Below are 15,195 nucleotides of genomic sequence, written 5' to 3'. Positions count from 1 at the left end.
TTCTCCCCACCTGCTCCGGTTTGCATTTTAATTACTAAATCTACTTCTAAGATAAACATGTTGGAACAATGGCACAAGGCAGAGTTGTGGCACCACTTAGTTCCATTTCTAATCTGGCTTCTTATACAAGTCATTATTGCTTAACGCTGACTGAGAAATTCTCATATGGGACATATGAAAGGCAAACCTCAAAAATACAACAAAGAACCACTGGGGAAAAAAATCCCCAAAAGCAAAAACCTGATAACCATCTATTTCTTCCTCCTCAGCTTCTTGGGCTACAGAATTATCAGTTCCCATCAGACCTCACACAAACAAATCTATCCGGTCTGTAGGTTGTAACATTGCTTTCTGCTGAGGACACGGTGACAAACAATAGCTTTGATCACCTAACCACTGCAAACTTTTATTTATTTATTTATTTACTTTTTCCATAGCAGGCACGGTTTTGCAACCAAAGGTCAGTCGAATAAAGCAATTTGGCCAGTGCCCAGTGCCCAGTGCAGCAATGTTTACCACAGTATACTCTTCAACTGTATTGGTGCTACAAGTATCTGTCCTATGTCTATCAGGGTTTTTTGTTATCATTATTATCATTTAGATTTTTTGCTATGTTATTTTTACTTCAGCTTTTGGGATGGGATGGGATGGGATGGGATGGGATGGGATGGGATGGGATGAATAAACCTCTGCCTGGGAAGTTTGGTAGATGCCTGTTAAATGCTTACTGTCTCGGTGCCTGTTTCACTGACCATACAACTTCGGTGTCCATTCTGTTTGATTTCTTTTTGAAATTATAATTTTTAAAATTTCAAATCCATGAGAAAACAAGTGATGCACATAGCTAGGGACACTGGAAGGCAACCTGACTGAGTAGTGTAGCTGTATTTGGAGACAGGTCTGCCACAGGCATCTTTACAAACTAGTACAATAGCACTAGAATCATCTCTGTGGCATGATGGAAGAACAGAGTGAGTTTCTTTTTCTCTTTTCATTTTTTCTAGTTCTACTTTCACCTTTAAAGCAGTGCTGTGTTACTCATGTCCATTCTTACGCTACAGATCTGCTCCTGCTGTGGGCTCAGAGTCCCACTTGCTTCCTGGAAGGGAAATAAGATGTCACTATCTTCTGTCCTGGTCAGCTTTGCAGACAGCTCAGGAAGAGTCTGTTCCCTTAGGCACATCTTCCATGGAGCTGTTGGTTTAATTTCAGCGAGAGTATGTGCAAATCCATAGGGATTAGAGTTATCTGAGGTGTCACCAAGTGTGTATATCACTCAGTATTGTAACCAGGTGACTGAGGCAGAGTTGGCCAAATTGACACCCCCCATGCTCCTAGACCCTGATCCCATCACTGATGAATAAATTCATGTGATTGAAAGCCTAGAAAAAGAAACGTTATGGGCAGAGGAAAGCAAAATATTTAGATCCATTATCTTTCACTAAAGATGACATAAGTTCTATGCTGTCCGCTGGTATTCCTTACATCTGTTGTCACCAAGGGAGTTTGAAAGGAGACTGGCTTTCCAACTGTTTATATTCTGATCATATGGAATTGATCCCCCTGCCTCGGGGCTTTCTTTTGGTTGACTGTATGTTCCCTGAAAGACCGCATGGGCCATTGTTCCCCTGCCACACATGACCTAGCTTGCAGGTTTTTCCGGCTTTCCTCTGAAACTGATGATTGGACTCAGCTACAGAGGAGATGTAGGAAATGTGCACTTGCATTTCTAGTGGTATTGCAGGTGACTGGTTGGTAAGTCTTGTTCGCACGCTCATGGCAGGACAAATTGCTAGATCAAGGCCTACGACATAATTTCACTTCCAGGTCAGGCTGATGGGGACCACGACAAGCTGTTTCATCCTCATCTGCAGCACAGTTAGTGTTTTAGAATGCTCACAGGCTTATTCAACAAGTTCACTGCTCATACAGGTCCTAGATCTTACTGCTTTTCACTTAAGATAGAATTTAGTTTTGGCTCTTGGCCTTACAGAGGTTTAAAATTGTTATAGGATGTTGGAAGACTTGAGTAGAACAAATGTTGTATGTGCTACTCTAAATTAAATGTTTCTGCATGGTTATGTCCCTGGCAAATGATATTGTCAGAAAATGGTGAGTTGGAGAGGAGGTCCAATCTAGGAATATTTTCATTGTCACTGAAGAGACTGTTAGGATGACTTGCTGAAAAACAGTCATGTCCCTCCTCAAAGTCTGCAAAAAACTCCACAATATTAAATGAGACAAGCTAAACAAACAAACAAACAAATCAGTAATTTAAAGAAGAAGAGAGCAGAGAATATTTCCACAGCCAAGAAAGAGAAAATAGAGGTCTGTATTCTGAAAGTTTCCTGAAGTCACTATGTGGATTGTAGCATTTCTCTCCAATTACATAGAAAGATAAACCATAGCACTGCACAGATCAGATGAAAGGGCGGATATTTCCAACCATCTGATTCATTTCCCCCAAAGAAACTCTCATCTGTTGAGAGTGAACATTACATCATCATAAAGAAGAAACCTGTACAGGAAAGAGCCCAGATAGTCTTTACTGATCATATTATGCAATAACCCCTGACAATATTCATTAGGATGACCCTAAGAAGAAATGCATAATAAACATCCCAAACTTTTCTGGTCAATCATAAGGACACCCCATAAATCTCCAATGAAACACTGGACCCTTCTGTCAGCTTGCAAAATTTCAGCAAAAGAGAATGGGAAGCTTACAGGAAATACTGTGCCAACACTGCTACAAGGAGGGAGTCAGATTTAGGAAGGAGACAAACAACCTGACAAGACTCTAATCTAGAAAATTAATAATGACACTGGCCAGCAACTACAGAGAAAGGCAAAATCATACATGATTTTGATGTTTCATAAAAAAATCTAAGCTATCCTATTTTTATTGTGTCTGGAACATCTTATGCATGAACTCAAGACATCCTTCATAACTTAGTTGGAAACTCATTAGTCTCCGTTCTCGATCACAGAGTTTGTAAACAATAGCAACACACACTTGGCAGCGTTTGCTACACCACGACGGTTAGAAGAATTAGTTCACACTCCTTACTACGTCTCCTGCAGCATGCCAAGACCACAGGAGAGAGTACTCCAATGATATAAGATAAACAATAGCATGACAGAAAACCAGAAGGGGCCCCAGAGACCAGATAATCCATCTTTTTACCACAAACCAAGTTTAATCAAAACCAACCACTCCTGACAGACTCATGTCCAACCTGTTCTTAAAGACCTCCAGTAATGGAGACTTCACCACCTCCCCAGGCAACCTATTCTAGTGATTTCATTGTCCCTTGCCAATACCTTTTTTTTACTTTATGTCTCACTTTAATCACTCTTGCTGCAGTTAAGAACAGTATTTCTTGTCTTATCCAGCATGAGCCCAAAGAACAGATCATTCCCTTCTGTGCAAGAGCATTTTACATATTTGCAGATAGTTATCTGTCTTTATAGATTACAAAGACAGGTTATAGGTTCTCTGATGATTTTTTGTTATTCTGTCTACAGGCTCTCCAGCCAGTTCGTATCTTCTTTGGAGGGTAGCCCCAACTAAGTGTTTTATTTGAGGCTTTACCAAAACTTAGTTGAGCCACAAGATTACTTCACCTGTTTTCGGGGCTGTATTCCTAATTAAACATCCTATTATCAGTCTTTTTTAAAATAGTAAGACTTTATTTTGTGTTCAGTTTGTGATCCACTATAACTCTACATTCTTCTCTGGACAGCCTTTCACTCCCTATCTGGGATCTTGGCACCTGGTCACTCCTTCCCAACTGCATTGATCTCTATTTGTCCTCTCCGTACTACATCCTACAGTTTCCCAGTCATTCCTCCTATTTGCCAAGAGTATTAAGAACTCTAATATTGTCTTTTAACATCTGCCATGTTGTCCAGTTTCTGCAAAATGGCAGTTTCTGCAACTGCCATTTTAGTAAGCTTACTTCTCATTTCTTCATGCAGCAAATTAAAGGAGACATTAATGTAGTCGAGCCTAGAAGAGACGACTTTGAGTTCCCATCTGAAACATTTCATCAATAATTGTTGATAAAGCCTCCCTGGGCACTGGTTCCAAACACTTTTGTGCACAATAAGTTTCCTAGTGATCGTGTTTCCCTAGCTTGCCTATGATAATATCACATGATACATGTCAAACCTCAAATCACCTTTAGTCATCCTCTCTACCCATAATGGCTATTTAGCATGTCATGACAAGAAATCTAACAATTTTGACATGATTTATTTTTAGCATCTTCATGTTGGTGGCTATTTCCTTCTGTTATCTTCCAATGCTTCCACTCTTCTGGTATTTATATACAGCAAAGTCTTAAGAGAATCATGTGGGTAATATTAGGAAATTCTCAAAAGTAAGAAAAAAAAGTAGAATCAAATTATGGCCAAGAAGGAAAAGGTTTGGAGGGACGATGGGTTTTTTGGTCATTGTTGTTGCTGTGCTTGTTTCAAAGAAACAAGTACACTTTTTAGGAAGCATGGTGTCAGCTGAGGAATCAGAACAGATGATACATTCCAACTAAACAGCGGTGTAGTCAGAAGAATGCCAGAGTGTGGAATGGTTGATTCACGCTCTGTTTAGTCATGGCATACACAATGTATAGAAAACATATACTTGGTAAACTGATGCCTCGAGCAAGTCTTGTACCATTGTCAAGAGACTACTCTGAGTGAGTGGTTATCAATCCCGAAAGTCACAATATGCAAAGGCACACTACAAGGCCAATGTTTTAATGACAGTTATGTTTTGGAGTTCTCAGATTATTGCTTGGCCATAAAATATTATTTAGGGACAGTGAACATGGAGAACTGTTGACTGTCCACAGACTGGGTTAATTTCCACAAAGAAATGCATGCAAGAGTGACTCCAAAAGCATTTTATTTTTTGTCCAAATAATACACATGCAGGGTATGTGAGGACAATTTGTGCAATTATGACAAATAAATACATTATGGCAAATCTATTTGCTAGTAAATGGCTTCACCCTATGGACTTTCCTATCGTGGAAAGAAGTCCTGATGGGCTAAACTCAGTTTTTATTTGTGATCCAGGTTGTAGAAAGTGAGAAAGGAGAACTGACTGCACTTTCCAGAACAGGTTTTTTTTTTTGTTCCTGAAGGAGTACTCCTGACAAGCTAAATAGTGGCATTCTGCAGAAATCTCAGCCTCTCTAAAGAAAAAAGACCAGGTTGCCAGAAAAAGTAAAATTTGCGTTAAATAATTCTCCTATTTGAGATACAGTATGCAAGTATTAGGCACTGGCATGCCTAAAGGCTAGATTCAATCTGATTTTCAGATCCCTAAAAATATATCTTACAAGTGAGGTCTAGAACTCCAGACTAGATATACAGCATGTAGGCAGAGCCAAACACCTCAAAATGGGACCCAAAGCAGCTTGTGCCAGAAACATTCAGCTTGCTCTTCACCAAGGTGCACAGATGGAACAACAACAAAGTTCAAAATAGTAGTTCATCTAAAATCCCATGTTTCTGTGGAGCTTATGAAGCAATGCCATAGCTGAAAAGTTGTTGCTATGACTCAGATCCAGTTGTGAATGACAATACTTACAATCACTCTAGCACTGAGAATAGTGTGCCCACATCTTTCACATGCACAAGTGTTCTTGTCAACAATACGGTGACAATGACAATACCTTTTTGCAGACTGGCTCAGCAAATAATGCTTTTGTCTGGGAAATCGGACATCTGGGTTCAACTCCTTTTCCAACTCCCAAGTGCGTAGCGTGAAGGACCTTTCAGACATTATACCATCTTCACTCCGCCTTGCTGAAGTTGTGCCAGGAGACAGTAGACAGCTCAAGACATCAGTTACGCTGCATGGCTTTCATGCAGTTACGCTGCATGGCTTTCAAACCTAGTGGCTTTCTACGATGGAGTTACCACATCAGTGGACAAGGGAAAAGCAATGGATGTTGTCTATCTGGACTTCTGTAAAGCCTTTGACACGGTCCCCCCCAACATCCTTTTCTCTAAATTGGAGAGATATGGACTTGATGGGTGGACTGTTCAGTGGATAAGGAATTGGTTATGGTCGCATCCAGAGGGTAGCGGTCAATGGCTCAATGTCCAGATGGAGATTGGTGACAAGTGGTGTCCCTCAGGGGTCCGTACTGGGACCAGTGCTGTTCAATATTTTCATCAATGACATTGACAGCGAGATTGAGTGCACTCTCAGCAAGTTTGCAGATGACACCAAGCTGCAGTTGACATGCCAGAAGGACAGGATGTCATCCAGAGGGACCTGGACAAGCTGGAGAGGTGGGCCTGTGTGAACCTCATGAGGTTCAACAAGGGCAAGTGCAGGGTCCTACACCTGGGTCAGGGCAATCCTCGGTTTCAATACAGGCTGGGGGATGATGTGATCGAGAGCAACCCTGCGGAAAAGGACTTGGGGGTACTGGTGGATAAAAAGCTGGACATGAGCCAACAATGTGCGCTCGCAGCCCAGAAGGCCAACCGTGTCCTGGGCTGCACCAAAAGAAGCGTGGCCAGCAGGTCGAGGGAGGGGATTCTGCCGTTCTACTCTGCTCTGGTGAGACCCCACCTGCAGTACTGTGTCCAGCTCTGGAGCCCGCAGCACAAGAAGGGCATGGAGCTGTTGGAGCGGGTCCAGAGGAGGGCCACGAAAATGATGCGAGGGCTGGAGCACCTCTCCTACGAGGACAGGCTGAGAGAGTTGGGCTTGTTCAGCCTGGAGAAGAGAAGGCTGCAAGGAGACCTTATAGCAGCCTGCCAGTACTTAAAGGGAGCCTATAGGAAAGACGGGGACAGGCTTTTTAGCAAGGCCTGTTGTGACAGGACAAGGAGCGAAGGTTTTAAACTACGGGAGGGCAGATTTAGACTGGATTTAAGAAAGCAATTTTGTACAATGAGGATGGTGAAGCACTGGCCCAGGTTGCCCAGAGAGGTAGTGGAGGCCCCATCCCTGGCAACATTCAAGGTCAGGTTGGACGGGGCTCTGAGCAACCTGATCTAGTTAAAGATGTCCCTGCTCTTGCAGGGGGGTTGGACTAGATGACCTGTGAAGGTCCCTTCCAACCCAAACCATTCTATGATTCTGTGATTCTATGCATGTGAGGTAAAGGGAATGTCCTTAATTTCCCCAAACTCAGTCATCCATAGAGGTTATGTAAAAACCACTGTCTTACAGACATACTGCTGAGCCAGGTGATACAGGTCAGGGTGACATCTGTGATGCCATGCCTGGACTGCTACTGGTACTTGAGTACTGCTAGCTCAGATATCACTGTACTGCACTGCAGTCAATTCTGAAGCAGCAGGCTGGACATCTCCAAAATCTTCATCAAACAAGCAATTTTGACTAGAGGATAATTTCCTGGTTGGTCCTTCTTGTCTTTGCTCAGTGGATGACTCAAGAAATCTGCAACAAAGAAGTTATGTTCCTTCATTTAGAATTTAATTCAAAGATTGAATAAATCTTCTGTGACCAAACTGGCCAGGGAGCATCAGTACCAACAAATCTAATGCTGCTGTGGCTGAGTTTTAATTATGCTTCTCACTGAGGTATGCTGACCATTTAACTTACAAATCCTGTACATAAGTAAGTACCTCTAAATAACATTATTCTTTTCCGTACTCCAACACTATATATGAAGATAGATCACATTCTATGTTAGGAATGAGTTTATGGGTATTATGCTGAAGAGATACAAAGCTGATACACTGATAGAACAGTTAAGATTTTAGGAGTGTATTTTAGGATTCAAGATGTTTCTGCTAGATAATCTGGTAAATGGAATTTAGGCTATCCAGCATATAAGGTACAGATACAAACAGCTTGCTTTTTAAATTTATAGACAAGGCACAGACCTCCTTAAAGGCTGAACGTTATTGCTATGTTTCGCGTACTGTGTTGCATTTTTTGGTGCCAATAAGATCTGTATGGTAAAGCACATCATAATGCCCATTACTACGAACAGTTTTGCTGTATCTGACTGAAATAAACAGCACTGTTAAGAACGCTCTGCGTAGTCTCCCATACGACGAGCCCATCAGGGTGGACCTTCTAGACAAACAGTGCTAACCGGATAAAGTCTGTATCACAAAGTGCTCTAGATCCTGCTTTGAAAGGCTGCTTTGTTTCTGCAGTATTTGTACACAGCCCAGGAAGGAAAGAAATGTTTATTTGTAAATGAGGACAGCAGCCATTTATGGACATTCTCTTGGCCTCGCTTGTGTTAGCTGAAGCTGGTCACTCCCATCCACAATGCGAAGGTCTCTGCTCCCCCAGTCTCACCGCTGGAGTACTACACTAGCCCAACATGTCGTGGCTAGAAGAGAGTACTCGTGTGATCCCATCTGCCAACAGAGCTGTGGGGGTGGAAATTTTTAGCTTGTGAGTGGGGCTGAGCAGCTGGGACAGTGCTGTCTTCAGGCAGCACGGCTGTTTGCAAAATTAATGTCTTTTTGTAGTCTTCCAGGACAGGTCACAGAACACAATGCTAGTCGTTTAAACTAAAATAGCAGAAGAGACTGGGAGCAGGCATAATTTCAACTTGTTGCTCCCATGAAATGCCTACAGAGAGAAGGGATTACAAAAGCTCATGTCACTGCTGTCAGCTGCCCTGATGAATCTGCCATCAGCAATGAGAAACAAAGCAGAGTGGAATGAAGTCCCCAGGTGTACAACCCCACAAAGCCTTGAGGAGTGTTGCACAGTTTGAGAGGCTACCTCTCACTACAGAGAGCTGTACAACTTCTTTGACCCAGGGCAGCATCTCCGGGGTTTTGTGGGGTCCATCAGTGAACCAGAGTGTGGAAGAAAGCAGCTCACCGTTTTCAAGCAATCCCTGAAGCAGGTCTTACTGTCCCTCCATTTTATGCAAATAAGATAAAGAAAATAAACTGTCACTAATTCAACAGGTAACTGTATTTTTGAAGGATTCTGACACCAGGAAGTGTCAATACCAGAAAACTACTGGTGAATGCTGCCAGAATAGCAGAGGAAAAATAATTCAGCAAAAAACAAGGCCTAAATGAAGGAGGCCTTTTAGAAACCTTAGACTAATCATGCTGCAATAGGACTCACATCTTAAAGGTATTGTGCTTTCGTGGAACCCATATATGAATTAGTCTAATAAAAAGAGAGATAAAAAAGATCACGCTTGTCTGCTTTTGTCATATTTGCTCCAGTTTGGAGAACAGACAAAGAGACTTGCACCTGTGTGCCATTAGCTTGAAGTTGGTGGTCAGAAGGCAAGATGTAAAAGTAATCTTCTGAACTGCCGTGGTGGTGCTCCTCAGCAGAAGCCAGAGAATGTCCTAGTCACAGCAGTTCAGAGCAACACCTAGAAACCAGCCTGTGCATGGTTAAGTTGTACTCTGTGAACTGCTGAGCCACCTCTATTTGTGACCTGCAGACTCCTCTGGCTAGACTGTTGATGTTAGTTCCCCAAATTCCTCATGCTGCTTGAGAAATATGAAAAAGTTTGTTTTCCAGAACTTCCTTTTCTGTAACTCATAGCTTCTATATTGTCTGTTCCTAGCAGCAATTATTTTAACAATTACTATTACAATTTAACAATTGTAATTGTTAATTGTAATTACATTGTAATTATTGTAATTGTTAAATAACAATTACTATTTAACAATTTAACAATTACAGCAATTACTTTAACAGCATTTGCCTTTAAAATAAAATTTCTGCCTGAGAACGGCTCTTTTCCTAACTAAATTGAAGTCTGTGTCATGCAAACATTCAAAGCTCTTTCTGGATGTTTTCCCCATAAAGTTCTATATCAATCACCATTTTAGTATGAAGAGATGATATACCAGAATGGATTTTCATACATAATTTGCCAGCCAGTTGCAAGTTCAAAGATCTGGTTTAAATCACAATCACATTATTTTTAAGAAAGTTCTAAATCTCTTGACAATTTTTCCTTTTCTTACAAATACCTTTTTCCTTGAAAACTCTGACTGCTCTTTAAGACATAGTTTGCCAATTGTTATCTGTCTCCATCAAAAAGCTTTCAATAATTTCTATCAAATCTTAAGCTACAGGGTTCAAAACTGAACTGGATCCCTGAAAGATCTGATGTATATAATATTCAGAGACACGCTAGGTTATAGTCTTCTCTCTAAAACCTGACTTTTTACGCAAAGGGAAAAGATGAACCTGTGCCTACTATATTGACTCAGAAGATCTAAGGACTCTGTGCTGAGCTACAGACCTTCTACAGGGCCATGGGAAAGTTGCACAGGTAAAGGTCTGTGAAGAAATGATGGTGCCTTCAGGACTGGCCTGATTCTTGACATTTGAACATCCTTAAGTGCCCTAAGCTTCTACCTAAAGAACACCACATCTATGGAAGTGTCCACGCACCCGATGCCTGAAGCTCTTTAGGCTGCACTCTGTCAGCCCCCACACCTTCAAGCACCAGGTGCTGCACATTGCAATACCCCAGAGCTTTCATGGGTTTCCCCCTTGGAATTTGAGCCTCAGTTTGCAGTGCGCTAAAGGGGATCCCAGATATTCCAGTAACGCACACCATATAAGTTCTGAGAGTAGATGATATGGATGCTACGCGGCCATCATGTTAGTGGAACAACAGCAGTTTAGTACATAGAATCAAATTGCAAAGTAGCCAAATCTATTTATATTACCAACTTAAAACGACCTCACCGGCCAAATGTAACAATGTAAAGACTAATCAGATTTCAAAGGTGTGTGCATAGAGGTATTAACAGGATGCTGCCCTGGTTAAAGTATCTAGATATGTATGTTTATTGTGCATATGTGGAGAACAAACATACAGTTGTCACAATAGTCTTTAAAAGCAGGTTAAAATACCTTTGGGAATGATATAAATACAGTTGATCCTGCCTGGGGAACAGAGGTATGTAGAAGATGCCCCTCCTAGCCTAACAGACTACTGAACTTTCTTTGGGCAAAGGTTAAAAGCAAAATAATGTAATGGGGAAAAAAAAAAAGAAGTCACAGAATAAAGCTAGTTCTCCGGTTCCCACTGCAGATCACTTCTCTTTTACCTGTTAAAACTACAGCGGACACCTTTAAGCATCTTCCGGAAAGACGAAAGAGATGGTAACAGCCAGGAAAAACAAATCTGGAAAAAACCCAACAATTTCCACTGTTAGGAACGCTTTTAGCAATCCTCCAGTAATCCTAATTTTAGACCACTTTTCTATTAAATTTTGCAAATTCTATAGTGTAACAGGAAAGTTATCTCATTCAGCCAGACAGCAAATGATTTCTTTGTGATTTCCCCACTTTGGGTGTACACTGGAGCATCTTTCTGGAAACGCTGCACTTAATTTGAACATCTCACTGAGGTGATATGCACAAACTGTTGCAGTAAGGAAAAAATCCACATCCAGCAGAGTAACATAAGTGCTGTATATGCACCTAATAAGTATGACTAAAACTAAAGATTAGAAATTTTGTAGATGGGCATTATGGCTACATCCTGTCTCGTTTTTTCCCTTTTGGGAACAATGAGGAAAGCATTTAGCTAAAGCATTTGCATAGGTAATGTTGCCTTCTTACTTTTGTTCTGAATTGACAACTGAATGCATTTTATGCATGAAATATGGAGCATAAATACTGCTCCATCAAGGGAAAAACATATTATGGTGGTGGAGAGTTCAAAACACAAGTAGGAATCAAAGGGCCATTAAGTCTCTTGCATTGGCTTTAATAGCACTAACTCACAAATATTCTTGCATACTGATGGACTGTCTTTCACCACAAATTCTAAGTGCAGACTCTAGGACTGCTGAAGAGGAGTATAGCAGTATGCCAATATTTGGAAAGATCAGATAAAATTATACAGAAGAACTGAAAAAAAAAGTAAAATTTTAGGACTGTTCATTCCACTATCAGCAAATTGAGAAGCCTCAGAGGAGGGCATAGGCATAATTTCAAACTGTCATGGAAGATCTGAGAACTAGTGGACATCTGGCATATGCGGAGTTCCAGGTCACTTTGTTCACTGTTTCATCTTACTTCTATGGACATTCCATGCAGATCACACAGGATTAATATAAAGCCTTTGGTGATCATCTTAACTTCACTCAACTTCAATCTATGTTGCCTGTCCTGGTCTCTCACATTTATTCATACAGCTCTCCATGTCCCTACACTTGCTTTGCACAACAGGGCTACTCTGACCAATTTTCAAATGAGCACAAGTATGCCTGAACCTTCCAGCTACTGCTGCTGCTGCGCAGACCACAGTGAGGAGAAACACCCCATCGCAAGGAGGTGGAGGATGGGCTAAACTTCTGGTGCTGGAAACAGTTCAGCAGCAGGGAAGCTGTCGTGGCTGCTCCAGAACAGGCCCCAAAATGCCTTATGTGAGCTGTGTCAGCCACAGCCATGAAGGAAAACACCTGGAGTGTGTTTCGAAGGGCTGTGATCATTTGGTCAGCCAGACATAACTTCCAGACATTGCAAATACAAACAAAAATGGATGGACTGTTTGATGGATAAGGAACTGGCTGGATGGCTGCATCCAAAGTGTTGCAGCCAATGGCTCTATGTCCAACTGGAACAGGTTGCCCAGAGAAGCTGTGGACGCCCCATCCCTGGAAGTGTTCACGGTCAGGTTGGATGGCGCTTTAGGCAACCTGATCCGTGGTGAACGATGACCCTGCCCATGGCAGGGCGGGTTGGACTAGATGACCTTTAAAGGCCCGTCCCAACCCAAACCATTTTATGATCCTATGAAAACCAATTCCTTTACTTCCCACAGAGAAACCCACTTCTGTTTCCCAGTGATGGGAATCCATTTTATTCAATGTCAAACCTCAGTTGCAATTGTTTCAACAAGACTGCCCTCTGCCACAGAGTACAATTCAGCCCTGGTGTGAGCAGCTACAGCAGTGACACTGTAACTGCTCAAGCTCATTACATCCGCCTGGTATCCTCCTGGTGCTCCCTCCTTTCTGCATCCTCATCACACAGATCCTGCCACGGCAAAGCTGCCTGTGCACAAGAGCTTTGGCCAAATGAGTAACACTGCCCCGCGTGCTTTAGACTCGACCCATTCCCCTTAGGCAAGGAGCTCCTGAAGACCCCCTGAGAACGCTCTTCTCACACTCCAAAAAGCTGCCAGGGATTGTGTCACTGTGGTCATAAGTGAGGAAACAGCATGAGGGGTAAAGCACGCAGTAATGACACATGGCGCTGCGTATTTATGTGAGGGTTTGGAACTCATTCCACACGCAAAGGACAGGCCAGTGAGTTACATGAAGCAATGGTACTATTTAGGTTACTTAAGGTGAGGGTTTTTTTTCTAGAAGCTGTCTACCACACGTGCTGTGAATTGCAGGCTTCATCAGGTCTTGGTCTAGATAGCTCAAAACAGAGCAGCAAGTGCCTGCCTGAGAAAAACTGAGTAACAGCAGCATTTCACAGCCAGTTTAAATCAAAACACCAACTTCCTTTAGCTCAGCCAGAGCAAGCAAAAATCAGTGTGCTGCTAAATACTGGTGGAGGTGTCTATTATCTTCGCTGAGTTCAAGCAGCAGTGAGCTGTAGATTCAGTAGTATGCCAAAATGGTTTTACCTTCACAAAGGAAAAAAGTCCCGGAAAGTGCTGTTGACCATCATCTCCTACTGAAGATGGCTGAAGAAAATGGGTATGTGATACCTTAGTGAATGGGCTCTGCTTGATTAAAAGCAGCACTGTGCAGTCAAAAAGAAAATATTTGCCTGTGGAGCTCACTTCTGATTTAAAGTTAGGCCCTGAAGTCCATGTTTAAACAGTGCCTGTGCCATTTTTTTCTCTCAAGAAACCACACGGTCCCACTACCGCTGCCACATTGCCTGGAACAACAGCAAGGTGGGAGAGCTGCTGAGCAACTGCATGCGCTGTGCTGCCCACGATCAGAGACATTTTAGGTCTCTTCTCCTCCTACCAGTATTTTCATTCCTTCTTCATTGTCCTCCCCTCTGCCCTGGCTGCTCCCTTATGGCTTGATACCAGAGGTTTTTCTCTGTGAAAACCGCTTTAGGGAACTGTCAGGCAGGTTCGAGGTTCGGGCTTCCAGCCCAGGCCCTGCTCCCTCGCGCAGCGCTGGGCCTCAGCAGTGCCGAGGCGGGCAAGGGCTCCGGGGCCTGGCTCTCCTCGCGAGCAGCGTGGCCGCACTGGGGAAGGAGAGCTCTCGGGCCGCTGCCGAAGGCCAGAGATCGGTGTCCGAGCGTGCCGCGCCCCCAGGCATATCAGTCCTTCGGTTTGAGTTCGGAGTGCATTATTTGCTATTTAAAGGCCCTCAGGTTGAGCAAATACCGCGGAAAGCTGCATAAAAAGCATCTTCTGAGAGTGCTTGCAGGCACTGACTCGGACCAATTATTGCAAGAAGCCCTAAAATATACAATTTAACTTCACTGCATTGAACTCGACGAGATTTACACAAGGTAGCTCGCTCTTCGGAGTGACGGTGAGCTGCGGGCCCGGCCGACAGAGACGGGAGGGGGGCGGCAGGGCCGAAGAGGCACCGCGGTCGCCGCCGCCCCCCGCCTCACCGGCCGCCATGGCAGCGGCGCGGCCGCGCCTCCACCCCGAGGGCGAGCCCCGGCCGCGGGCGGGAAGGAGCGGGAGGGCGCGGCCGCGCATGCGTGGCGCCGCCGCCGGGGCAGCGGGCAAGCGTCGCCAAGGGCGCGGGAGGGTGCGCGGCGCCATCTTGTGCTGCCCCGCTCGCCTGCGGCCGGGGGAGCGACGCTCCCTCAGGCGGGACCGGGCACGGTCCATGGCCTCCTGAAAGCCCACAGCAACCTTCCCAGCTTGGTGGACGTGTAATGATATTGCAGCGCCTGGTGTCGATAGCTGTCACTGCTGTTGCTGTCGGAAAGAGCTGAAAGCAAGACCTGCCACGAGTGTGTGGTGCTCAGATATGTAATAATTCTGAAAAGCCGGTGGGAGGTGTGTGGTAGGGCAGGACGCCCACTTTCACACAAAATGTGGCCCCCCACCTCCTCCCCGTGGGGCTGCTGCTGCTGCGGGTTCCCTGCAGCGCTGGCTCCGTGAGGCCGCCCAGCGACCAGGCGCTCGCTCCCTTCTCCTTGAGTGCACCCATCTCATCGCCCTGTTCTCGCCTCAGTGTCCTCTTAGTTGTCAGGGAAAGCACGAGGTGGCTCACTGCTTTAGGCACGTTCACTTG

Source organism: Ciconia boyciana, chromosome 12, assembly GCF_034638445.1.
Source record: "Ciconia boyciana chromosome 12, ASM3463844v1, whole genome shotgun sequence".
Lineage (NCBI taxonomy): Eukaryota > Metazoa > Chordata > Aves > Ciconiiformes > Ciconiidae > Ciconia > Ciconia boyciana.
The sequence above is the reverse complement of the archived record's forward strand: the minus strand, read 5'-3'. Positions refer to the sequence as shown.